Source organism: Pleurodeles waltl, chromosome 4_2 (assembly GCF_031143425.1).
Source record: "Pleurodeles waltl isolate 20211129_DDA chromosome 4_2, aPleWal1.hap1.20221129, whole genome shotgun sequence".
NCBI lineage: Eukaryota > Metazoa > Chordata > Amphibia > Caudata > Salamandridae > Pleurodeles > Pleurodeles waltl.
In genome coordinates this window covers 1,036,640,733-1,036,667,023 of record NC_090443.1, presented here as the reverse complement: position 1 = coordinate 1,036,667,023, position 26,291 = coordinate 1,036,640,733, and positions in this window count along the sequence as shown.

Genomic DNA, 26,291 nt, shown 5'->3' with positions numbered 1-26,291 from the left:
CCCCCTAACGTTTTGCCTTTGCTGATGCTAAGTTTTGATTGAAAGTGTGCTGGGACCCTGCTAACCAGGCCCCAGCACCAGTGTTCTTTCCCTAAACTGTACCTTTGTCTCCACAACTGGCACAACCCTGGCACTCAGGTAAGTCCCTTGTAACTGGTACCCCTGGTACCAAGGGCCCCAATGCCAGGGAAGGCTTCTAAGGGCTGCAGCAGGTCTTATGCCACCCTGGAGACCCCTCACTCAGCACAAGACACACTGCTTGCCACCTTGTGTGTGCTGGTGGGGAGAAAACGACTAAGTCGACATGGCACTCCCCTCAGGGTGCCATACCAACCTCAAACTGCCTATGGCATAGATAAGTCACCCCTCTAGCAGGCCTTACAGCCCTAAGGCAGGGTGCACTATACCATAGGTGAGGGCATATGTGCATGAGCACTATGCCCCTACAGTGTCTAAGCAAAACCTTAGACATTGTAAGTGCAGGGTAGCCATAAGAGTATATGGTCTGGGAGTCTGTCAAACACGAACTCCACAGCACCATAATGGCTACACTGAAAACTGGGAAGTTTGGTATCAAACTTCTCAGCACAATAAATGCACACTGATGCCAGTGTACATTTTATTGTAAAATACACCCCAGAGGGCATCTTAGAGATGCCCCCGAAACCATACTCGACTTCCAGTGTGGGCTGACTAGTTTTAGCAGCCTGCCACACACCAGACATGTTGCTGGCCACATGGGGAGAGTGCCTTTGTCACTCTGTGGCTAGTAACAAAGCCTGTAGTGGGTGGAGGTGCTTCTCACCTCCCCCTGCAGGAACTGTAACACCTGGCTGTGAGCCTCAAAGGCTCACCCCCTTTGTTACAGCACCCCAGGGCACTCCAGCTAGTGGAGTTGCCCGCCCCCTCCGGCCACGGGCCCACTTTTGGCGGCAAGGCCGGAGGAGATAATGAGAAAAACAAGGAGGAGTCACTGGCTAGTCAGGACAGCCCCTAAGGTGTCCTGAGCTGAGGTGACTCTGACTTTTAGAAATCCTCCACCTTGCAGATGGAGGATTCCCCCAATAGGATTAGGGATGTGCCCCTCTCCCCTCAGGGAGGAGGCACAAAGAGGGTGTAGCCACCCTCAGGGCTAGTAGCCGTTAGCTACTAACCCCCCGGACCTAAACACACCCCTAAATCGAGTATTCAGGGGCTCCCAGAACCTAGGAAAATAGATTCCTGCAACCTAAGACGAAGAAGGACTGCTGACCTGAAAACCCTGCAGAGAAGACGGAGACACCAACTGCTTTGGCCCCAGCTCTACCGGCCTGTCTCCTCACTTCAAGAAAAACTGCAACAGCGACGCGTTCAACAGGGTCCAGAGACCTCTGAAGCCTCAGAGGACTACCCCGCATCTAAAAGGACCAAGAACTCCTGAGGACAGCGGCTCTGCTCCAAAGAAGAAGCATCTTTGCAACAAAGAAGCAACTTTTAAAGAACACACGTTTCCCGCCGGAAGCGTGAGACTTTGCACTCTGCACCCGACGCCCCCGGCTCGACTTGTGGAGAACCAACACTACAGGGAGGACTCCCCGGCGACTGCGACCCTGTGAGTAGCCAGAGTTGACCCCCCTGAGCCCCCCCAACGACGCCTGCAGAGGGAATCCAGAGGCTCCCCCTGACCGCGACTGCCTGCTTCAAAGAACCCAATGCCTGGTAAAGACACTGCACCCGCAGCCCCCAGGATCTGAAGGATCAGATCTCCAGTGCAGAAGCGACCCCCAGGTGGCCCTCTCCCTTGCCCAGGTGGTGGCTTCCCCGAGGAGCCCCCCCCCTTGCCTGCCTGCTTCGCTGAAGAGACCCCTGGGTGTCCCATTGAACTCCATTGCAAACCCGACGCCTGTTTGCATACTGCACCCGGCCGCCCCGTGCCGCTGAGGGTGTACTTTTTGTGCTGACTTGTGTCCCCCCCCGGTGCCCTACAAAACCCCCCTGGTCTGCCCTCCGAAGATGCGGGTACTTACCTGCTGGCAGACTGGAACCGGGGCACCCCCTTTTCCATTGAAGCCTATGTGTTTTGAGCACCACTTTGGCCTCGGCCCTGAGCTGCTGATGTGGTAACTTTGGGGTTGCTCTGAACCCCCAACGGTGGGATACCTTGGACCCAACTTTGAACCCTGTAGGTGGTTTACTTACCTGCAAAACTAACAAACACTTACCTCCCCCAGGAACTGTTGAAAATTGCACAGTGTCCAGTTTTAAAATAGCTTATTGCCATTTGTGTGAAAACTGTATATGCTATTTTGCTAATTCAAAGTTCCTAAAGTTCCTAAGTGAAATACCTTTCATTTAAAGTATTGTTTGTAAATCTTGAACCTATGGTTCTTAAAATAAACTAAGAAAAGATATTTTTCTATACAAAAACCTATTGGCCTGGAATTGTCTTTGAGTGTATGTTCCTCATTTATTGACTATGTGTGTACAACAAATGCTTAACACTACCCTCTGATAAGCCTACTGCTCGACCACACTACCACAAAATAGAGCATTATAATTATCTCTTTTTGCCACTATCTTACCTCTAAGGGGAACCCTTGGACTCTGTGCATGCTATTTCTTACTTTGAAATAGTACATACAGAGCCAACTTCCTACAGTAGCCATAAGAGTATATGGTCTGGGAGTTTGCCTGACACTAACTCAACACAGTTCCATAATGGCTACACTGAAATCTGGGAAGTTCGGTATCAAACTTCTCAGCACAATAAATGCACACTGATGCCAGTGTGCAATGTATTGCAACATACACCCAGAGGGCATCTTAGAGATGCCCCCTGAATACCAATCCAACTTCTAGTGAAGGCTGACCAGCTTCTGCCAGCCTGCCACACACCAGACATGTTGCTGGCCACATGTGGAAAGTGCCTTTGTCACTCTGTGGCCAGGAACAAAGCCTGTACTCGGTGGAGGTGGTTCTCACCTCCCCCTGCAGGAACTGTAACACCTGGCGGTGAGCCTCAAAGGCTCATCCCTTTTGTTACAGCGCCCAGGGCATCCCAGATAGTGGAGATGCCTGCCCCTCCGGCCACTGCCCCCACTTTTGGTGGCAAGGATGGAGGAGATAATGAGAAAAACAAGGAGTCACCCACCAGTCAGGACAGCCCCTAAGGTGTCCTGAGCTGAGGTGACCCCTTCCTTGAGAAATCCTCCCTCTTCCGTTTGAAGGATTCCCCCAATAGAATTAGGGATGTGCCCTCCTCCCCACAGGGAGGAGGCACAAAGAGGGTGTAGCCACCCTCAAGGACAGTAGCCAGTGGCTACTGCCCTCCCAGACCTAAACACACCCCTAAATTCAGTATTTAGGGGCACCCCAGATCCCAGCAAATCAGATTCCTGCAACCTGAAGAAACAAGAAGGACTGCTGACCTACAAGCCTGCAGAGAAGGAGGAAGACGACAACTCGTTTGGCCCCAGCCCTACAGGCCTGTCTCCAAGTTCGAAAACCAGCGACGCATCCGACAGGGACCTGTGACCTCTGAAGCCTCAGAGGACTGCCCTGGACTAAAGGACCAAGAAACTCCCGTGAACAGTGGCCCTTTTCAAAACTAGCTACTTCTTTGCAACAAAGAAGCAACTTCCAAAGACTGCATGTTTCCCGCCGGAAGCGTGAGACTTCACACTCTGCACCCAACGCCCCCGGCTCGAGATTCAGAGAACCAACACCTCAGGGAGGACTCCCCGACGACTGCGAGCCCGTGAGTAACCAGAGACGACCCCCCCTGAGCCCTCACAGTGATGCCTGCAGAGAGAATTCAGAGCCTCCCCCTGACCGCGACTGCCTGTAACAAGGGACCCGACGCCTGGAACTGCGCCCGCAGCCCCCAGGACCTGAAGGAACCGAACTTCAGCGCAGGAGTGACCCCCAGGTGACCCTCTGCCTAGCCCAGGTGGTGGCTGCCTCGAGAAGCCCCCCCTGTGTCTGCCTGCACCGCTAGAGTGACCCCCGGGTCCCTCCATTGTTTCCTACCTGAAACCCGACACCTGCTTTGCACCCTGCACCTGGCCGCCGCTGTGCAGCTGAGGGTGTTTTGTGTGCCTACTTGTGTCCCCTCCAGTGCTCTACAAAACCCCCCTGTTCTGCCCCCGAGTCTGCTGGCAGACTGGAACCGGAGCACCCCTGTTCTCCATAGGCCCCTATGTGTTTTGGGCACCTCTTTGACCTTTGCACCTGACCGGCCCTGAGCTGCTTGTGTGGTAACTTTGGGGTTGCGTTGAACCCCCAACGTTGGGCTGCCTATGCCCCAGGACTGAGACTTATAAGTGTTTTACATACCTCCTAATCTAACCTTTACTTACCTCCCTCAGGAACAGTTGATTTTTGCAGTGTGTCCACTTTGAAAATAGCTTATTGCCATTTTTACAAAGACTGTATATGACATTGCTTTTATTCAAAGTTCCTAAAGTATCTAAGTGAAGGACCTTACATTTAAAGTGTTTACTGTAAATCTTGAAACTGTGGTTCTTAAAATAAACTAAGAAAAAATATTTTTCAATATAAAAACCTATTGGCCTGGAGTAAGTCTTTGAGTGTGTGTTCCTCATTTATTGCCTGTGTGTGTGTACAACAAATGCTTAACACTACCCTCTGATAAGCCTACCGCTCGACCACAATACCACAAAATAGAACATTAGAATTATCTACTTTTGCCACTATCTTACCTCTAGGGGGAACCCTTAGACTCTGTACACAAAATTTCTTACTTTTAAATAGTATATACAGAGCCAACTTCCTACAGATGCAAATCTGTTTCTGGAGCATTAAGTTGTCCAACAGTCCTGGGAGCATATAGAATTGAGTACTGGAATAAACAACACCCCTCCTTCAAGCAGGGCCAGGCTTTTTACCATACTGAGCAGACTTTACGATAAAAACCAGAAAACCTCAGTGGACAAATATTACCCTCTATAGTAACTCTCCCTCCTTGTGCTCTGTGTAGTATCTTAGGTTTGTGTTTTAATACTTATAGCTTTTATGAACTGTTATGTAATGTGATGTTCACGTACTCTGCTTGGTCTGGAATGTTGTTGCACTGAAAATAACAGTGGAATCCTTTGAGACAGCTGCATCTTAACGGGCTCCTGTTATGCATTAAATCTGCTTATAAGTTAGTCTTGAGTCGAAGTGCTCTTATACAGTTGACACCACAATCTTGTGCTGTCAACTGGCACAGGACAGCACAGGATTGTGGCATCAAGCTGGCAGCGAGGAGTGGATCCGGTTTTGCAGATTTCGACCCATGCTATGCCAGGAGAAGGTGTGAGCACATCGCCATTCTTGATCCTGCGCGGAATGAGGGGATTACAGGAATCGGGAGGCACAGCGGTTCTTTTCACACGTTGTAGGAAAATCGCTCCCTGTTGCAGTTACCCCCCACTTTTTGCCTGATATTGATGCTGACTTGACTGAGAAGTGTCCAGGGACCCTGCTAACCAGGCCCCAGCACCAGTGTTCTTTCACTAAAAATGTACCATTGTTTCCATAATTGGCACACCCCTGGCACACAGATAAGTCCCTTGTAAAAGGTACCAGTGGTACCAAGGGCCCTGTGACCAGGGAATGTCCCTAAGGGCTGCAGCATGTGTTGTGCCACCCTAAGGGACCCTTCACCTAACACATGCACACTGCCATTGCGGATTGTGTGTGTTGGTGAGGAGAAAAAGGCAAAGTCGACATGGCATCCCCCTCAGGATGCCATGCCCACAAAATACTGCCTGTGGCATAGATAAGTCACCCCCCCAGCCGGCCTTACAGTCCTAAAGCAGAATGCACTATACCACAGGTGAGGGCATAGCTACATGACAATATGCCCCTACAGTGTCTAAGTCTATTCTTAGACATTGTAAGTACAGTGTGGCCATATTAAGTATATGGTCTGGGAGTTTGTCAAAACAAACTCCACAGCTCCATAACGGCTACACTGAATACTGGGAAGTTTGGTATCAAACTTCTCAGAATAATAAACCCACACTGATGCCAGTGTTGGATGTATTACAAAATGCACACAAGGTGCATCTTAGAAGATGCCCACTGGAATTTACCCAATCCTTCACTGCCGGACTGACTGGTCAATGCCAGCCTACCACTGAGACGAGTTTCTGCCCCCCTGGGGTGAGAGCCTTTGTGCTCTCTGAGGACAGAAACAAAGCTGGCACTGAGTGGATGTGCTTCTCACCTCCCCCTGCAGGAACTGTAACACCTGGCGGTGAGTCTCAAAGGCTCATGCCTTTTGTTACAGCACCCCAGGGCATCCCAGCTAGTGGAGATGCCCACCCCTCCTGCCACTGCCCCCACTTTTGGTGGCAAGGCAGGAGAGGATAACAAGGAGGAGTCATCCACCAGTCAGGACAGCCCCTAAGGTGTCCTGAGCTGAGGTGACTCCTGCCTTTAGAAATCCTCCATCTTGATTTTGGAGGATTCCTCCAATAGGAGTAGGGATGTACCCCCCTCCCCTCAGGGAGGAGGCACAAAGAGGGTGTAGCCACCCTCCAGGAGAGTAGCCATTGGCTACTGCCCTCATGACCTAAACACCCCCCTAAATCTAGTATTTAGGGGCGACCCAGAACCCAGGAAATCAGATTCCTGCAACTTGAGACATGAAGAAGGACTGCTGACCTGAAAGCCCTGCAGAGACGGAGACGACAACTGCTTTGGCCCCAGCCGTACCAGCCTGTCTCCTGACTCAAAGAAAACTGCACTGCGACACATCCGACAGTGACCAGCGACCTCTGAAGCCTCAGAGGACTGCCCTGAAACCCGAAGGATCAAGAAACTCCAAAGAACTGCGGCACTGTTCACCCACAGCAACATCTTTGCAACAAAGAAGCAACTTTTAAAGAACTCACTCTTCCTGCCAGAAGTGTGAGACTTCACCCTCTGCACCCGACGCCCCCGGCTCGAGCTCCAGAGAACCAACACTACAGGAAGGACTCCCAGGCAACTGCGACCTTGTGAGTAACCCAAGGCGACCCCCCTGGACTCTCACGGCGACTTATGCAGAGAGAATCTAGAGGCTCCCCCTGACCGCGATGCCTGTAACAAGGAACCCGACGCCTGGACCAAGCACTGCACTCGCAGCCCCCAGGATCAGAAGGAACCGAATTTCAGTGCAGGAGTGACCATCAGGCGACCCTCTGCCTAGCCCAGTCGGTGGCTGGGCCGAGAAGCCCCCCTGTGCCCTGCATGCACCGCTAGAATGACTCCCGGGTCCCTCCATTGAATTCTATTACAAACCCGATGCCTGCTTTGCTCACTGCACCCGGCTGCCCCTATGCCACTGAGGGTGTGTTTTGTGTGCCTACTTGTGTCCCCCTCAGTGCTCTACAAAACCCCCTGGTCTGCCCTCCAAAGACGCAGGTACTTACCTGTAGGCAGACTGGAATCGGAGCACCCCTGTTCCTCATAGGCGCCTATGTGTTTTGGGCCCTCCTTTGACCTCTGCACCTGACCGGTCCTGTGTTGCTGGTGTGGTAAATTTGGCATTGCATTGAACCCCCAACGGTGGGCTGCCTATGCCCAGGCACTTGAAATTGTAAGTGCCTTAATTATCTGAAAAACTAACCATTACTTTCCTCCCCCAGGAACTGTTGATTTCTGCACTGTGTCCACTTTTAAAATAGCTTATTGCCATTTTAACCAAAACTGTGTATGTTACTGCTCTAATTCAAAGTTCCTAACTTACCTATGTGGAGTACCTTGCATTTTATGTATCTATTTCAAATCTTGAACTTGTGGTTCTAAAAATAAATTAAGAAAATATATTTTTCTATATAAAAACTATTGGCCTGGAGGTACGTCTTTGAGTGTGTGTTCCTCATTTATTGCCTGTGTGTGTACAACATATAATGAACACTACCCTCTGATAAGCCTACTTCTCGACAACACTACCACAAAATAGGGCATTAGAATTATCTTATTTTGCCCCTATCTTACCTCTAAGGGGAACCCTTGGAGTCTGTGCACACTATCTCTTACTTTGAGATAGTATACAGAGAGCCAACTTCCTACACATGTAGAAACTCAAAAGATTAAGGATGAGTAATCTGGCGAACCTTCAAGAGGTGTGATGTGAGCAGCAGTGACAACTGGGTCAGGCAGTCAGGTGGGACGGCTGCGTAGACATTGTAGTACGGCATCCAGATTAGCTTGACTCCAGGAGCATGGGGAGCACAGGACCCATGTCTGTGCAGATCCTTCCCACTTAGGGCAACAAATGCAAAAAGAACATGTGATGGACGGAATGCTGAACAATGTCAAACATTCACCCCCATTATAAAGATTACGACCTAAATCCATTGTTTTTTTGCTACTCCTGCCATTCAAGTCTTGACCTTGCTCCCCATGGGAAAAGTACAGCCTGAACTACCTGGACTGGAATCAAGCATCCTGGGACCTGTTTTTGGGTATCACCCCTCATCAGCCAGGCTAGCTTGACTCCAGTGGCATAGGGAGCACAGGACCCTTGTCTGGGCATACCTGTCCCACTCAGGGGAACAAATGCTAAAAGAACAAGTGATGGAAGGAATGCTGAACAGTGTCAAACATCCACCCCTAGTACAGAGATCTGGGGCTAAATCCAATGTTTTTTGCTACCCATGCCATTCCAGTTTGTACCGAGTCATATGCAAATCAGCCTTGACCCGGATCCCCATAGGAACAGTCCAGCCCAAACTGCCAGGCTAGGTCCTCACTGGACTAGAAACAAGCATCGTGGGACCGGTTTCCACACTGGCACAGGAAGCACGAGACCCACGTCTTGGCATATCTGTCCCACTAAGGTCAACAAATGCAAGAAGAACAAGCGATGGAACAAACCATCAAAAGGGGCTGCCTCTACCTCTACGGTCAGCCTTTTAAGGTCATAGCCGATCACAAACCACGTATGCTGCTTTCACTGGCACTGCTCCACAACCTCCTCCCCCTATCGAGAAGTGGGATCTCCAGCTCCAAAAACACCAAATGAATGTAAGCTACAAGCCAGGTTGCAGCAACCCCACAGACTCCCTCTCAAGGCACCCACAGCAGTCTTCCAGTGGCTCCCCGAGTCCCATGTCAGACACAGATGAATATGCACACTGGATCGCCGTAGTCGGCTGCCCCACACAGATTGCCCTCTACTACTTTGCCTGCACCATCACCTCTGACCCATGCATCCAAAAGACCTGAGAAGCAGCTATAGCTGGTAAATGGAAGGACTACCTCAGTGACATCAGGAGATATGATGATATCGCCCAACAAGACTTGTTCGCCTTGAGGAGCATCTGCCATTAGCTCAGTGCCACCAAGCAGAGAATCTGTCTCTGCGCCATCAGATTATCATTCCTTGCTTACTGAAGTCAACCATATTGGCCAGTGGTGTAACAAACTTGAGGGCCGCCCCCTGAAAAGTCCCTGGAGGGGCCCCCCTCCTCTCTGGAAACAGCCAGTGGCACTGTGAACGGTTCTGAGGTGGCCCCCTGGAACTACCCCCCCCCCACCACAGTGGCTGCGGAGGCCTTTGTTACACATTGATATTGTCCCTTGCACAAATTGTGACATCAGGACCGACTAAAATGAAAGCACGACTGAGGAAGGTGTGGTTCCCAGCACTTGATGCGGAAGTGGGTGACATGGTCGCCCATTGCCACTGATGACAAGTGTGCAAATCTCCTGACTGACCACCTCCGATCGTCAAACACAGACAGCCTCAGCACTGGCCCCTGGTGTGACATTAGCATAGATTTTGGAGCCCTGCCCGATGGATGATACAAAGGTGGTGTTGTTGGTTGCTTTCTCCAAGGTCCCTATTGTGGTGGTGCTACAGAGTACAACTTTTGACTACACAAGAAGGTGCCTTGACAAGATGTTTGCATCACCCTAAAGAGCGACAACTGCCCTCCGTTCTAGATCCAGGACTTCAAAGATTACTTACCATCTCTTGCTATCATCCACAAGTATATCACCCGCCGCTGGCCTCAAGCAATTGTCGCAATGGGCAAAGATAGGCACACCCGCTCTGTCACGTCCCAAACGCTGATCAACCAATATGCCAGCAGGGCTTTTGGCAACCAATCAGCACCCAGTGCTAAAGAGGAATCAGGCCCCCAGTCCGGTTATTTTACAGCCATACTCCAGGCCAACCAATTAGCACAAGCAGTGGTTTAGTCTGAAATTGGGGAAGTAAGCATCGACGTGGCACTTCTGCGTCAGGACCTCCGAAATGCCACTGCACGCATTGCTGAAGCAGAAGCCCACATATCCACAGAGGAAGATGATGTCTCAACACTTAACGCCCAGATGTCCTTTTTGCACACCAACACTGCGGACCTCCATAGGTGAGCTGAAGACGCTGAAAACCATTCCCGCCGCTACGTGTGAGTGGTGGACCTTCCGGAAGGTGTGGAGGGAGCTGATCCCAAGGGAACAACTGACTTTGTGGAAAACTGGATTAGATCTTGGATGCCCCCAGACCTCCTGTCATCATGATTTGTGGTGGAAAAGGCCCATCGGGCTCTAAGCCCCAGGCCACCTTCCCGGCCCCCTCCTAGAATCGTCATTGCACAAACCATGAACTACGGAGACAGACGTGGTCCTTCGGGAGGCCCGCAGGCAGCTGGATCTCCGATGTGACAACACCAAGGTTCTTATCTTTCCAGACTACACCCGTAAAGTACAACAACAGTGGAGACCATACACAGAAGTGAAGCAAAAGCTCAGGGCCATGGGACTACAATATCGCCTGCTGTCTCCAGCCCAGTTACAGGTTATTCACAACAACAAATCACACTTTTTCGATGACCCTAAGGAGGCTTGGCAATGGCTCACCGCAGAACATCCACTTCGGGTGCTTCTGGTCAGGTGTCAAAGCTGTTGGCCCTACAGCCCAAGCTAAAACAGAAATGCAATATATCCCAGAGGGGACGCAGAAGCTCCCACTCAGAATCCCCTCCTTGATCCGCCCTTGGCCGAGCATCGCCCCGGTGCCAATCGGCATCGGGCAGATCCGGGAGGGCGGGAGGAGGACGAACAAATGATGGACATAGTCGGAACAAGACAGGCCCAATCGCCAAATGCAGCGTCCCTTCGTGACAACCTCGACCTCTCCAGAAGCCCGGTCCTCTGGCCTTGGCCCATCATGGGCGGCAAAGGATGCGCCTAGATACACTCAGCTGGATCAGAAGGGGTGTTCCCCCCCATTTAGATGTTTTTCTGATGAAGTACAAATTTCTAGTTTTAACCTTTCTTTGTTATAGGTCAACAAATGCTTTGAGGGGAAAAGTATGGGGTGGGATGGGAGTTGGGGGTGGGAGGTTGATTACTTGTTGTGGTTTCATTTTGACTGTTCGATGCAGGTTCCACATGTTATATCCATTCCTTATTCCCTAAGTGATGACAGACTCCAGCAGATTCCTGATGCATGTGTTAAAGTAACAGGGCTCACGCACTAGGGAGCATCCGCTTCCTGCCTTTAAAGTGGAGCGTGTGAAGGGTCTTCCCCCCGACACCCGTCGGGCACATAACTCACAGATGCCAATGGTATTTAGCATATTATCTTGAAACGTAAATAGTCTCCTGGATCATGTGAAGTGAGCCGAACCGTTTGCCTTCACCCACCGCCACCTCCCAGACATATTATTCCTTCAAGAAACCCACCTTACGGGGACGAACTGCCCCTTCCTGGCCCGTAAGGGGTACAACAGAGTTTATCACGTGGGATATATATGCCCGGGGTTTCCCGTAGGGTGGCCATTGCCCTGATGCATTCCTTCCCTATGACGGTCACAAGAGAGTTCCTTGACACACAGGGCCGATTCGTAGGCCTGTCAGGGACCCAGGAGGGCCAATGGGTACACCTTATCAATGTTTATGTCCCGCCTGGAAATCTTTCCAGTTGCTTACACGACCTACCGGAGGTCCTCCTCAACTTGCCTCAGGTTATCACGGTTCTGGGGAGAGACTTCAACGCAGTCCCTGACCCAGCGATGGATGTCCTGGGGACCCCCTCGATGGCGAGACGGACAGGGGTGAGCCACCTTCGGGGTTGGTTCGATAAGTGTAGGAGGCTGGCCTGGCTTATAGTGGGTACCTGATGGTATTTACACCTTGTGCCAGGTCCAGTTATCCCTTATTAGTAGTGTTCTAGCAGCTTAGAATGATAGAGGTAGCTATAGGAGCAGAATAGGCTGAACTAGGAGACATCCAAAGCACCTACTATACAACTTATATCATGTAAGTACTATATCATAAGAGACACAATACTCAGGATTACTAAAAATAAAGGTACTTTATTTTAGTGACAATGTGGCAAAAAATATCTCAGAGGATATACTCCCTTAGGAGGTAAGTAAAATATACAAAATATACACAAAAAACAGTCAGAAAGTAGTGCAAACACTGTAGAATACAATAGGATACAATTGGCCTAGGGGCAACACAAACCATATACTAATAAAGTGGAATGCGAACCACGAATGGACCCCTAGGCTAGTGTAGTGTGTAGAGGGTCACTGGGAGTGTAAGAAAACACTAAGGGTGTCCAGGATACCCCACCCTAAGACCCTGGAAAGTAGGAGTAAAGTACTACTATTTCCCCAGAAACACACTAAAGTCGTGATAGAGGATTTTGCAAAGAACACAACAGACTGCAAAGCACTGAAGACGGATTCATGGACATGAGGACCTGCAAAGGAAGGGGACCAAGTCCAAGAGACGTGAAAGTGTCCAGGGGGGGCAGGAGCCCACTAAACCCCGGATGAAGGTGTAAAATGGCTGCCTCCGGATGGAAAAAGCTGAAGATTCTGCAACAACAAAAGGTGCTAGGAACTTCTCCTTCGTGCAGAAGATGTCCCACGGGGTACTGGAGGATGCAGAGTTGTTTCTTTGGCAAAAGACCACAAACAAGCCTTGCTAGCTGCAAGAGTCGTGGTTGAAGAAAAAGGGTGCTGCCCGGGCCCAGGAAGGGCCAGGATGTCGCCACTTGGGAGAGGAGACAGAGGGGGTCCTCTGCAATGTACAGAGCCCATGCACAAGAAGGTAGCACTCGCAGAAGTCCTGGAACACAGGTTTAAGAAGTCTGAACACAGCGGTCGTCTCAACACTGCAAAAGAGGGTCCCACGAAGCCGGCGAGCAACACAGGGAGTTGAGCAATGCAGGACAGAGTGCTGGGGACCTAGGCTTGACTGTGCGTGAAGGATTTTGTGGAAATGTGCACAGAAACCCTAGCAGCTGAAGTTCATGTGGTGCACAGGATTTCTGTCTGGAGGGGGGACTTACCTCCTCCAAATTTGGACAGTTGGACCACTGGACAGTCTAGGTCACTTGGGTCCACCACCTGTGTTCCACGGGCCACGCTCATCAGGATGAGAGGGGTCCCAGAGTAACAGTGACGCTGAAGTTTGGTGCCTGTTGAGTGTAGGGAAGTACCATCTTGCCTGGCATGTTACCCCCATGTTTCACTGTATATATGTTGTTTTAGGCTATGTGTCACTGGGACCCTGCCAGGCAGGACCCCAGTGCTCATAAGTATGTGCCCCCTGTATGTGTTCCCTGTGTGATGCCTAACTGTCTCACTGAGGCTCTGCTAACTCAGTGGTTATGCTCTCTCTGTTTTCCAAATTTGTCACTAACAGGCTAGTGACTAAATTTACCAATTCACATTGGCATACTGCTACACCCATATAATTCCCTAGTATATGGTACTGAGGTACCCAGGGTATTGGGGTTCCAGGAGATCCCTATGGGCTGCAGCATTTCTTTTGCCACCCATATGGAGCTCTGACAATTCTTACACAGGCCGCCAGTGCAGCCTGAGTTAAATAACGTCTACGTTATTTCACAACCATTTACCACTGCACTTAAGTAACTTATAAGTCACCTATATGTTTAACCTTCACCTGGTGAAGGTTGGGTGCAAAGTTACTTAGTGTGTGGGCACCCTGGCACTAGCCAAGGTACCCCCACATCGTTCAGGGCAAATTCCCCGGACTTTGTGAGTGCGGGGACACCATTACACGCGTGCATTGTACATAGGTCACAATGGTAACTCCGAACATGGCCATGTAACATGTCTAAGATCATGGAATTGTCACCCCAATGCCATTCTGGCATTGGAGGGACAATTCCATGATCCCCCAGGTCTCCAGCACAGAACCCGGGTACTGCCAAACTGCCTTTCCGGGGTCTTCACTGCAGCTGCTGCTGCTGCCAACCCCTCAGACAGGTTTCTGCCCTCCTGGGGTCCAGGCAGCCCTGGCCCAGGAAGGCAGAACAAAGAACTTCCTCTGAGAGAGGGTGTAACACCCTCTCCCTTTGGAAATAGGTGTGAAGACTGGGGAGGAGTAGCCTCCCCCAGCCTCTGGAAATGCTTTGATGGGCACGGATGGTGCCCATCTCTGCATAAGCCAGTCTACACCGGTTCAGGGATCCCCCAGCCCTGCTCTGGCATGAAACTGGACAAAGGAAAGGGGAGTGACCACTCCCCTGACCTGCACCTCCCAGGGGAGGTGCCCAGAGCTCCTCCAGTGTGTCCCAGACCTCTGCCATCTTGGAAACAGAGGTGTTTGTGGCACACTGGACTGCTCTGAGTGGCCAGTACCAGCAGGTGACATCAGAGGCTCCTTCTGATAGGCTCTTACCTCTCTTGGTAGCCAATCCTCCTTCCTAGGTAGCCAAACCTCCTTTTCTGGCTATCTAGGGTCTCTGCTTTGTGGGTCTCACCAGATAACGAATGCAAGAGCTCTCCAGAGTTCCACTGCATCTGCCTCTTCACCTTCTGCCAAAGGATCGACCGCTGACTGCTCAGGATGCCTGCAAAACTGCAACAAAGTAGCAAGACGACTACTAGCAACCTTGTATCGCTTCATCCTGCCAGCTTTCTCCACTGTTTCCAGGTGGTGCATGCTCTGGGGGTAGCCTGCCTCCTTTCTGCACCAGGAGCTCTGAAGAAATCTCCAGTGGGTCGACGGTATCTTCCCCCTGCAACCGCAGGCAACAAAACACTGCATCACCGGTCCTCTGGGTCCCCTCTCAGCACGACGAGCGTGAAACTCAGCAACTCTGTCCAAGTGACTCCCACAGTCCAGTGACTCTTCAGTCCAAGTTTTGTGGAGGTAAGTCCTTGCCACCCCACGCTAGACTGCATTGCTGGGTAACGCGTGATTTGCAGCTGCTCCGGCTCCTGCGCACTCTTCCAGGATTTCCTTCGTGCACAGCCAAGCCTGGGTCCCCGACACTCTAACCTGCAGTGCACAACCTTCTGAGTTGTCCTCCGGCGTCGTGGGACTCCCTTTTGTGACATCAGGTGGACTCCAGTTCACTTTTCTTCTAAGTGCCTGTTCAGGTACTTCTGCGGGTGCTGCCTGCTTCTGTGAGGGCTCCCTGACTTGCTGGGCGCCCCCTCTGTCTCCTCATCCAAGTGGCGACATCCTGGTCCCTCCTGGGCCACAGCAGCATCCAAAAACCCTAACCACGACCTTTGCAGCAAGGCGGTCTTTCTGCATGGGAACATCTCTGAATGCTTCTTCACAACGTGGGACATCCATCCTCCAAAGGGGAAGTTCCTAGTCCTCTTCGTTCTTGCAGAACACCAAGCTTCTTCCAACAGGTGGCAGCTTCCTTGCACCCTCAGCTGGCATTTCTTGGGCTCCTGCCCACTCTTGACACTGTTGCGACTCTTGGACTTGGTCCCCTTGTCTTACAGGTACTCAGGTCCGGATATCCACTGTTGTTGCATTGCTGGTGTTTGTTCTTCCTGCAGAATCCCCCTATCACGACTTCTGTGCTCTCTGGGGGAAGTAGATGCACTTTACACCTACCTTTCAGGGTCTTGGGGTGGGCTATTTTTCTAACCCTCACTGTTTTCTTACAGTCCGAGCGACCCTTTACAAGCTCACATAGGTTTGGGATCCATTTGTGGTTCGCATTCCACTTTTGGAGTATATGGTTTGTGTTGCCCCTATACCTATGTGCTCCTATTCCAATCTACTGTAACTTTACATTGCTTGCATTACTTCCTTTTGCTATTATCTGCATAATTTTGGTTTGTGTGCATATATCTTGTGTATATAACTTATCCTCATACTGAGGGTACTCACTGAGATACTTTTGGCATATTGTCATAAAAATAAAGTACCTTTATTTATAGTATATCTGTGTATTGTGTTTTCTTATGATAGTGTGCATATGACACCAGTGGTATAGTAGGAGCTTTACATGTCTCCTAGTTCAGCCTAAGCTGCTTTGCCATAGCTACCTTCTATCAGCCTAAGCTGCTAGAATCACCACTTCTACACTAATAAGGGATAACTGGACCTGGCACAAGGGTTTAAGTACGTCTGGTACCCACTACAAGCCAGGCCAGCCTCCTACACTGAGGTAGGGGAAAGATTCCGTCGACCCACGGGAGATTTCTTCGTGGCTTCCAGTGCAGGATGAAGGCAGGCAGCCCCCAAAGCATGCACCACCAGGAAACAGTTGAGAACGCCGGCAGGATTAGGTGCTACAATGTCGCTGGTAGTCTTCTTGCTACTTTGTTGCAGTTTTGCAGGCGTCCTGGAGCAGTCAGTGGTCGATCCTTGGCAGAAGTCGAAAAGAGAGATGCAGAGGAACTCTGGTGAATTCTTGGAAATCGTTATCTGAGGAAAAGCCCACTGGAGAGACCCTAAATAGCCCTCAGAGAAGGAGTGGCCACCTACTCAGGTAAGCACCTATCAGGAGGGGTCTCTGGCGTCACCTGCTGGCACGGCCACTCAGAGGCTCCCAGAGTGCCCTCACACCTCTGGATCCAAGATGGCAGAGGTCTGGGACACACTGGAGGAGCTCTGGGCACCAACCCTGGGGTGGTGATGGACAGGGGAGTGGTCACTCCCCTTTCCTTTGTCCAGTTTCACGCCAGAGCAGGGACTGGGGGTTCCCTGAACCGGTGTAGACTGGCTTATGCAAGGAGGGCACCATCTGTGCCCTTCAAAACATTTCCAGAGGCTGGGAGAGGCTACCCCTCCCCAGCCTTTAACACCTATTTCCAAAGGGAGAGGGTGTAACACTTTGTTCTGCCTTCCTGGGCCTGGGCTGACCAGACCCCAGGAGGGCAGAACCCTGTCTGTGGGGTGGCACAGAGAGCTGGTTTGGCAGTACCCGGGGTCCATGCTGGAGCCCCAGGGATGCATGGGATTGGCACTCCAATACCAGATTTGGCATGGGGGGACAATTCCATGATCTTAGACATGTTACATTGCCATATTCGAAGTTACCATTGTGAAGCTACATATAGGTATTGACCTAAATGTAGTGCAAGCGTGTAATGGCATCTCCGCACTCACAAAGACTGGGGAAATGGCCCTGAACTATGTGGGGACACCTTTGCTAGTGCAAGGGTCCCCTCACACTTAGTAACTTTGCACCTAACCTTCAGCAAGTGAAGGTTAGACATATAGGTGACTTATAAGTTACTTAAGTGCAGTGAAAATGGCTGTGAAATAACGTGTGTGTTATTTCACTCAGGACGCAGTGGCAGTCCTGTGTTACCAATACCCTGGGCACCTAGGTACCATATACTAGGGAATTATAAGGGTGTTCCAGTGTGCCAATTGAAATTGGTAAAAGTGGCCTCTAGCCTATAGTGACAAATTTAAAGGCAGAGAGAGCATAAGCACTGAGGTTCTGGTTAGCAGACCCTCAGTGACACAGTTAGTCACTACACAGGTACACACATTCAGGCCAAGAACTATGAGCACTGGGGTCCTGGCTAGCAGGATCCCAGTGAGACAGGTAAAAACAAACTTACATACATGTAAAAATGGGGGTAACATGCCAAGCAAGATAGTACTTTCCTGCAATAAGCTTGGGCTGTGTGATGACTGGAGGACCTGGCATCCATGCCGCCGTCAATTTACACATACATCGGCCGCACTCCTACAAATCCTCCCCAGGAGTCAGAGACCGATGTGGCGCCTTAGCGACTGGTATCTTCTGGGCGACCAGTTTGTCCAAGTCCTACAAACAGAATTTTGGGAGTACTTCCAATTTAATGAAGGATCAGTCTCCAAAACCACCACACTGTGGGCAGCGTGTAAAGCAACCATGAGAGGACATGCCAGAGGACGGATTCGCACCAAGGAGTGTTGGAAGTGCACATACATTACCCAGCTGGAGGTGAGAGCCCTACGGCTGGAGGGAGACCTCACCTCCGACTCCTTGGAGGAGGTCTCTCGCCAGCTACGTCTGGTCTGAGAAGAGATGTCCCAGTACTCTCTGGAGGTGGCCAAACACCTGTGGAGGGCCACGACAGCCCGGGTCTATGGATGGAGGGATAAAAACGCCAAGTTGTTGTATTGGCTAGCTTTGCATCACCACGCCTCGAGAATTATACCTGAAATCATAGACAAGGAGGGAACATGGAGTATCTCCCTTCCCGAGATTTCCCAGGCCTTTGCCCACTACTACGAGCAACTATTGACCCCCCTGGGTTGATGTAACTCACAATTGCGTAGTCAATTCTTAGAGGTGATGTAGGAAGTTGGCTCTGTATATACTATCTCAAAGTGAGAGATAGTGTGCACAGAGTCCAAGACTTAACTCCAGGCCAATAGTTTTTATATAGAAAAATACATTTTCTTAATTTATTTTAGAACCACAAGTTCAAGATTTGAAGTAAATACATAAAATGCAAGGTACTCCACACAGGTAAGTTAGGAACTTTGAATTAGAGCAGTAACATATACAGTTTTAGTTAAAATGGCAATAAGCTATTTTAAAAGTGGACAACGTGCAAAAATCAACAGTTCCTGGGGGAGGTAAGTAATGGTTTGTTTTTCAGGTAAGTAAGGCACTTAAAAGCTCAGTTTCCTGGGCATAGGCAGCCCACCGTTGGAGGTTCAAGGCAACCCAAAAGTTACCACGCCAGCAGCACAGTGCCGGTCAGGTGCAGAGGTCAAAGAGGAGCCCAAAACACATAGGTGCCTGTGAAGAACAGGGGTGCTCCGGTTCCAGTCTGCCAGCACGTAAGTACCCCCGTCCTCGGAGGGCAGACCAGGGGGGGTATGTAGAGCGCTGGGGGGACACAAGTAGGCACACAAAACACACACTCAGCGGCACAGGGGCGGACGGGTGCAGTGTGCAAAGCAGGCATCGAGTTTGTGATAGAAATCAATGGGGGGACCCGGAGATCACTCTAGCGGTGCGGGCAGGGCACAGGGGGGGCTTCTCGGGCCAGCCACCGACTGGGCTAGGCAGAGGGTTGCCTGGTGGTCAGTCCTGCACTGAAGTTCGGTTCCTTCTTGTCCTGGGGGCTGCGGGTGCAGTGCTTGGTCCAGGCGTCGGGTTCCTTGTTACAGGCAGTCACGGTCAGTGGGAGCCTCTGTATTCTCTCTGCATGCGTCGCTGTGGGGGCTCAGGGGGGGGTCGTCTTGGGTTACACACGAGGTCGCAGTCACCTGGGAGTCCTCCCTGTAGTGTTGGTTCTCTGGAGCTCGAGCCAGGGGCGTCGGGTGCAGAGGGTGAAATCTCACTCTTCTGGCGGAAAGAGTGAATTCTTTAGAAGTTGTTAGAAAGTTGCAAAAATGTTGCTGTGGGTGAATAGTGCTGCTGTTCTCATGAGTTTCTTGGTTCTTCGGGTTTCAGGGCAGTCCTCTGAGGCTTCAGAAGTCGCTGGTCCCTGTTGGATGCGTCGCTGTTGCAGTCTTCTTCGAGTCAGGAGACAGGCCCGTAGGGCTTGGGCCAAAGCAGTTGTTGTCTCCATCGTCTCTGCAGGGCTTTCAGGTCAGCAGGCCTTCTTCTTGTTTCAGGTTTCAGAAATCTGATTTCCTGGGTTCTGGGGTGCCCCTAAATACTAAATTTAGGGGTGTGTTTAGGTCTGGGGGCAGTAGCCAATGGCTACTGTCCTGGAGGGTGGCTAACCCTCTTTGTGCCTCCTCCCCGAGGGGAGAGAGGCACATCCCTAATCCTATTGGGGGAATCCTCCAGTCTCACCGCCAGGTGTTACAGTCCCTGCAAGGGGAGTTGGGAAGCACCTCCACCCAGTACAGGCTTTGTTCTGGCCACAGAGTGACAAAGACACTCTCCCCATGTGTCCAGCAACTCGTCTGGTTGTGGCAGGCTGGCAGAAACTGGTCAGCCTAGCACTAGGAGTCGGACTGGTATTCAGGGGGCATCTTTAAGATGCCCTCTGGGTGCATTTTACAATAAATTCCACACTGACATCAGTGTGCATTTATTGTGCTGAGAAGTTTGATGCCAAACTTCCCAGATTTCAGTGCAGCCATTACGGTACTGTGGAGTTCGTATATGACAAACTCCCAGACCATATACTGTACTCTTTATGGCTACCCTGCACTTACAATGTCTAAGGTTTTGCTTAGACACTGTAGGGGCATAGTGCTCATGCACTTATGCCCTCACCTGTGGTATAGTGCTCCCTGCCTTAGGGCTGTAAGGCCTGCTAGAGGGGTGACTTACCTATGCCACAGGCAGTGTTAGGTTGGCATGGCACTCTGAGGGGAGTGCCATGTCGACAGTCATTTTCTCCCCACCAGCACACACAAGCTGTGAGACAGTGTGCATGTGCTGAGTGAGGGGTCCCCAGGGTGGCATAATACATGCTGCAGCCCTTAGAGACATTCCCTGGCATCAGGGCCCTTGGTACCAGGGGTACCATTTACAAGGGACTTATCTGAGTGTCAGGGCTGTGCCAATTGTGGAAGCAAAGGTACAGTTTAGGGAAAGAACACTGGTGCTGGGGCCTGGTTAGCAGGGTCCCAGCACACTTTCAATCATAACTGGCATCAGCAAAAGGCAAAAAGTCAGGGGGTAACCATGCCAAGGAGGCATTTCCTTACAGGTGATATCCCTACCACGTTTGCCTCTTGAGGACTCGCAGTCCTTAGATGAACACTTGACAGACCCAGAGGTGGAAGTAGCGATCGCCGGCCTGTCGTCTGTTAAGACTCCGGGTCCCAATGGTTTTCCATAAGAGTACTATACCTGGTTTCGTGACAGCTTTTCACCCCACTTGCTCTCTTTATATAGCGAGGTCTGCCAGATGGGCAGCTTTCCCCAGAGATGGATCAAGCTACAATAGTACTCAATCCTAAAACACAGCTACCGTCAACATCTTGCAAATAATACTGGCCAATATCACTCCTTAATGGAGAAGTAAAAATGTTCGTGACTATATTGGCTAATAGACTTAAGGCAGTTCTCAGATTGATTTACCCAGACCAATGTGGTTCATGCAGTTCCATTGCATGAGACATTGCCTTCGCAGACTCCAAGTGGTTCTGGCTCACCGACACTGTCTGACCGGGGTTCTGGAGCTGCTCCTAATTGGTTTCGTGACAGCTTTTCACCCCACTTGCTCTCTTTATATAGCGAGGTCTGCCAGATGGGCAGCTTTCCCCAGAGATGGATCAAGCTACAATAGTACTCAATCCTAAAACACAGCTACCGTCAACATCTTGCAAATAATACTGGCCAATATCACTCCTTAATGGAGAAGTAAAAATGTTCGTGACTATATTGGCTAATAGACTTAAGGCAGTTCTCAGATTGATTTACCCAGACCAATGTGGTTCATGCAGTTCCATTGCATGAGACATTGCCTTCGCAGACTCCAAGTGGTTCTGGCCCACCGACACTGTCTGACCGGGGTTCTGGAGCTGCTCCTAATTGATTTCAAAAAGGCATTTGATATGGTTGAATGGGAGTACTTAAAATTGGTGCTGGTGAGGGCCAGCCTGGACCCAGGTTCCGGACCATGGTGAAGGTGCTCTACTCTACGCCGATGGCCCGAGTGGAGATCAATGGAATATTGTCAGCTTTCCAATACAGCGGGGCACTGTCGCCACTCCTTTTCGCTTTGGCGATCGAGCTTTTGGACAGCTAATTCCCACAATACATGCCTCAAAGGGTGGGAATGGGAAACGGCAGACGAGGACCGAATAACGCTGTATGCTGACAACGTCCTCCTATGTTTAGCATACCCCGCGTGCAGTGGACCTTGCGGCATCCACTTGCTCCACAGGTTTGGCACTGCATCAGGCTTCAGGGTGAACCTGGAGAAGTCGGTGCTGATACTACTTAGCCCATCATGTGACTGCTTTGATTGGCAGACTAACATTCCTATCCATAGGTTAAGCTTCAAATATTGAAGTGTGTGGGTTGCACTGCACCCAGAGCTTGGTTGGTCTCTCAAATTCCAGCCATTGGTCAAGAAAGCCATGGCCGACTTTGTCCGCTGGCAGTCTTGCCCCCTGAACGTGATGGGGTGCATCCCCCTATATAAAATGATGCTTCTCCCCCGCTTCTTGTATATTTTTGAAAACCTACTGCTTCACATGCCGCAATCATGGTTCAAAGGGCTGGACAGTATGACAAGGACGTTTCTATGGCATGGATCGCGTCCACTTATGGCATTTACACATTGCTTGAAGAGCCAATATGAGGAAGGGTTGGGGATGTCCATTCTATACCTGTACCACTTAGCATCTAATCTCTTGGCAGTTAATGATTGGTTCAGCGGGGGGTGGGCAGATCCAGCATACAGGATCAAACTATCCTTGGGGTTCCCGAGGGTACAGGCTATGCTCTATGGGTCCCCCATATCTGAATCAATCCCTTCAATTACCTAGGAGGTCTTCCTGGCCTGGAAAGCGGTTCTCCGACATACAGCATTGGGGGGGGCAAGTTCACTCAACAGACCATTTGTTTGCACAGCACCTGGTTGGGGGAAGAGGCGGAGCTCCATGGGTTCGGGCATGGGACAGAATAGGGATACCTTGGTTGGGAGATGTGTGGTCAGGGACACAGATTCGTGCCTTCCAGGACCTCTAGGGCACATATGCCCTTACTACTGCTCAATTTGAAAAAACACGTGCAGCTGAGGCACGCTCTCCAGGCTCAGATCCCGCTGTTGGAGACACTGCCCGAGTTTTGCTCACCTGGAGGCCAACCTACTTATGGGACACCTGGGGTGGGTAGCCCCCAAATTTACCACACACTGATCGCCAATACACCCGACACACTGGAATACCTGAGACGCAGGTGGGAGGGATAGATCGGAGCTCTGGAGGAGGAGGATTGGTGGGATGCTGTAATGGGCCCAAGGGAGCTCGCCATCTCCTCCAGGTTGCGACTAGTGCAGACATACCATCTTCATACTGCTTACCTAACACCTCTCCGTATGCACAAAGCCGCCTCATGTTCCAAATGCGGGCTTGATGCAGCAGACCTTTATCACATGGTGTGGGGATGCCCAGTGATCACACGTTATTGGGCAGGAGTGACACAGGAAATGGTGCAGGCCCTGGGCTGGAAGGTGCCCCTTTCTTCCAAATTAATTTATCTGGGAGTGATGGAGGGTAAAGGGGGTACGAGGGCCAAAAAAGTCTTTCTGGCCTAGCACTCCTGGTGGCTTAGAGAAACATAGCTGCACGATGGATGTCATCCTCCCCCAAGTCCCTGTCTGAGTGGCAAAGAGGTGTGGACTGGTATGCACAACAAGAGCGAGTGGTGTACGTAGTCTGGGGATGCCCACGGAAACACAACCGAATTTGGGGCAAATGGCTAGATGAACTGGGTTAGTGGTGGGATAGTGGGGATCAAACATGTCATCCATTGTTATATTATGAACACTCTGATAAGACGGTTAGGGGTGATTGCTCTTCCTTCCAAGGACTTGATGGGGTGTACATGTCATCATCTTGAAGTTCATGTTTTTGTATGTCTTATGCTAAAAATCAATAACATTGGTTTATCAAGAAAATAAGGTTGCTGGGAGTGCAAAATGGCTTTACTGTTCAATGCCCTGGGCAATGAGGGTCAAAAAAACTTTGATCACTTGTTAGAGATACAGCCGAGTCCAGCAGACTTTGGAAGAGGGGACAAATACATAGAAGCCATTAAGAGATTAGAACTGTACTTTAGTGAAGAGCCAGGTGTAGAAGTAGAACAGCATTACTTTTTTTCAAGGAAACAAGGCATCAATGAGCGAACGGATAAATATGTAGCCACTCTCTACATTTAAGCTGCTACATGAGAATTTGAAAATACTACAGGTCAATATTTAAGCAATCAAATAGTAACCATTGCTTCTCTAAAAATGTACATGAAGGACTCCTTTGTTTTAGAAATCCCACTTTAGAAGAAATTACCACCACAGCAAATTGAACAGAGTGATATATGGTTTCTATAAGACTTTTAGCAGATGATGGGGAGTGTTTAAAAACATTGGTTAGGAATGCGATTTTAAGACAGAAGAAAAGTGTGGAAAGACAAAGCAAAATTCAGTACAGAAGGTATAGTTCCAGGTGTCAAATAGGTTACAATCATAATTAAACAGCCATTGGGAAAAGTGTGTGAAATGAAAGACGAATGGTCATTTCTTCTGAATGTTTTAAGTGGAGGATAGTTCTGTGAAGGTTAGCCAAATACTGCACGAGTCACAAGTGGTTACCAATAACATGAAAAGACTTATTTTGACAGCTGACGTTGTGGATGAGGAAGGTACCCATGAATATTTTGTCAGAAAATATTTTTAAGAGCTTATACGGTAACACAAATTGGAAAGCTAATAATATTAAGACTTTACCATTTACAGAGCATGTCATTGAGGTTCTGAGGTATTTTGTAGATTGGTTCTGTTTTAAAGGAAGAAGTATTGAAACCAAAGTGCATGTGGCCATTGATGGCAAAGAAATGTTGGTATATGTATCGTTATGAGCCTTGGGACAGTCCCACCTGTTGTGCTAGTGCTAGTGGACCAGGTCAATAATTCTTTCTAAGATAGTTTCAATCTATATAAAGAATTTTTGGGATACTGTTGGATGTGTCTCTGGATATCAACATTGTATTGTGTTGAAAGACAAGGCAGCCCTTGTTGTATATAAAGTACGGAATGTTTCACTTAGTGTTGGAACAGGAGCTTAAAATACACCTGGAAGAGTTATATGTCTAGGGCATTATTGAACTCGTGAATCGGTCTGAATAGGTGACAGCTATAAAAGACAGGTATCGTTCTGCCACACGAGAGGGGAAAAAATCAGATTGTGTGCAGATTTAAGGTAATTAAACAAGAAAATAATTGTAGAGTGCCATCCACTACCCTGAATCCAGGAGATGCTGGCTTTGATTGTTAATGGCAAATTTTTAGAATATGTTTTTTTGAGGGCAGCATATCAAGTTCCTCTTGCTCCTGAATCACAAGTGCTGACTATTTTCATTACACCATTCAGGGATTATACATTTTTTAAACATGCCTTTGGGACTCACATCAGCTGCAAGTGTTTTTCAGAAACTGATATTCGTTCTTAGTAATTGAGTTTCAGGGATACCGACTTTCTAGGGCAATATTTTTTGAAAGGCAGAAGTATGGCAATTTGATGGGACGTAAGATTTAAAAGAGATCCTGTCAAAGCTATCACGGATGCCCCAAAGGTGAAACAGAAAGATCAATTGAAATATTTTTTAGGATTTTAGGATTATTACTCTCTTTCCATCAAGAATTATGCTTCAGTATTGTTCCATTTGAAGAGAATATTAAAAAAGAGAGATGTACATTACTGTAGCCTGCAGCCAAGCAGAGGTATGGCAAGGTGAAAAAATGATTGTGGCAGCTACTGCTTTGAAACCTTTTCTATTTGCATGTCAGTGTGCTGTGGCTGTGGAGACAGGTGGCATTGGTTTGGGAGTGACTTTGAGCCACTATGTCGATAGAAGACACAGCACAATAGCTTTTGTGTCCACGAGCCTGGGTGAGACAGAAAGAAACAAGAGTACAACAGAAAAAGAGGCGTTACTTGCAAACTTGTTTGTGTGGGGGATATTAAAACTGGCCACACCCATCTGATTAACATTTTGAGGGAATGCTTCTTTGGGAATTTTGAGATTACTGGCTATAATTTTGAAATGGAGTACATACCTGGAGGGATACATATTTGTGCAGATTTTTTCCCAGACTGCCTGTGCAGCAGGAGAAGAGCATAAATATTGACTTGGACAAGTGTTGTTACTACAATAGATCCGTTGGTGATTTGTTGTGATATGTTTAGGAAAAGTGAGTGGCATGCTAGTATGCGGAATGATTTGTGGTGTTTGAAAATGAGTTTGTGGTTAAGGGTTTGCCTACTATAATGAATTAGTCTTGATGTTTACATAATAATGAATAAGTGTCAGCAGAACCTTCAATGGGGGATGGTGTTCTTCTAAGAGTCTGAGCCTCTTAAGAGTTTGTGCAGGAAGTTAATGTTAGCTGATGAGGGACACAATGGCAGTACAGAAAGCAAGA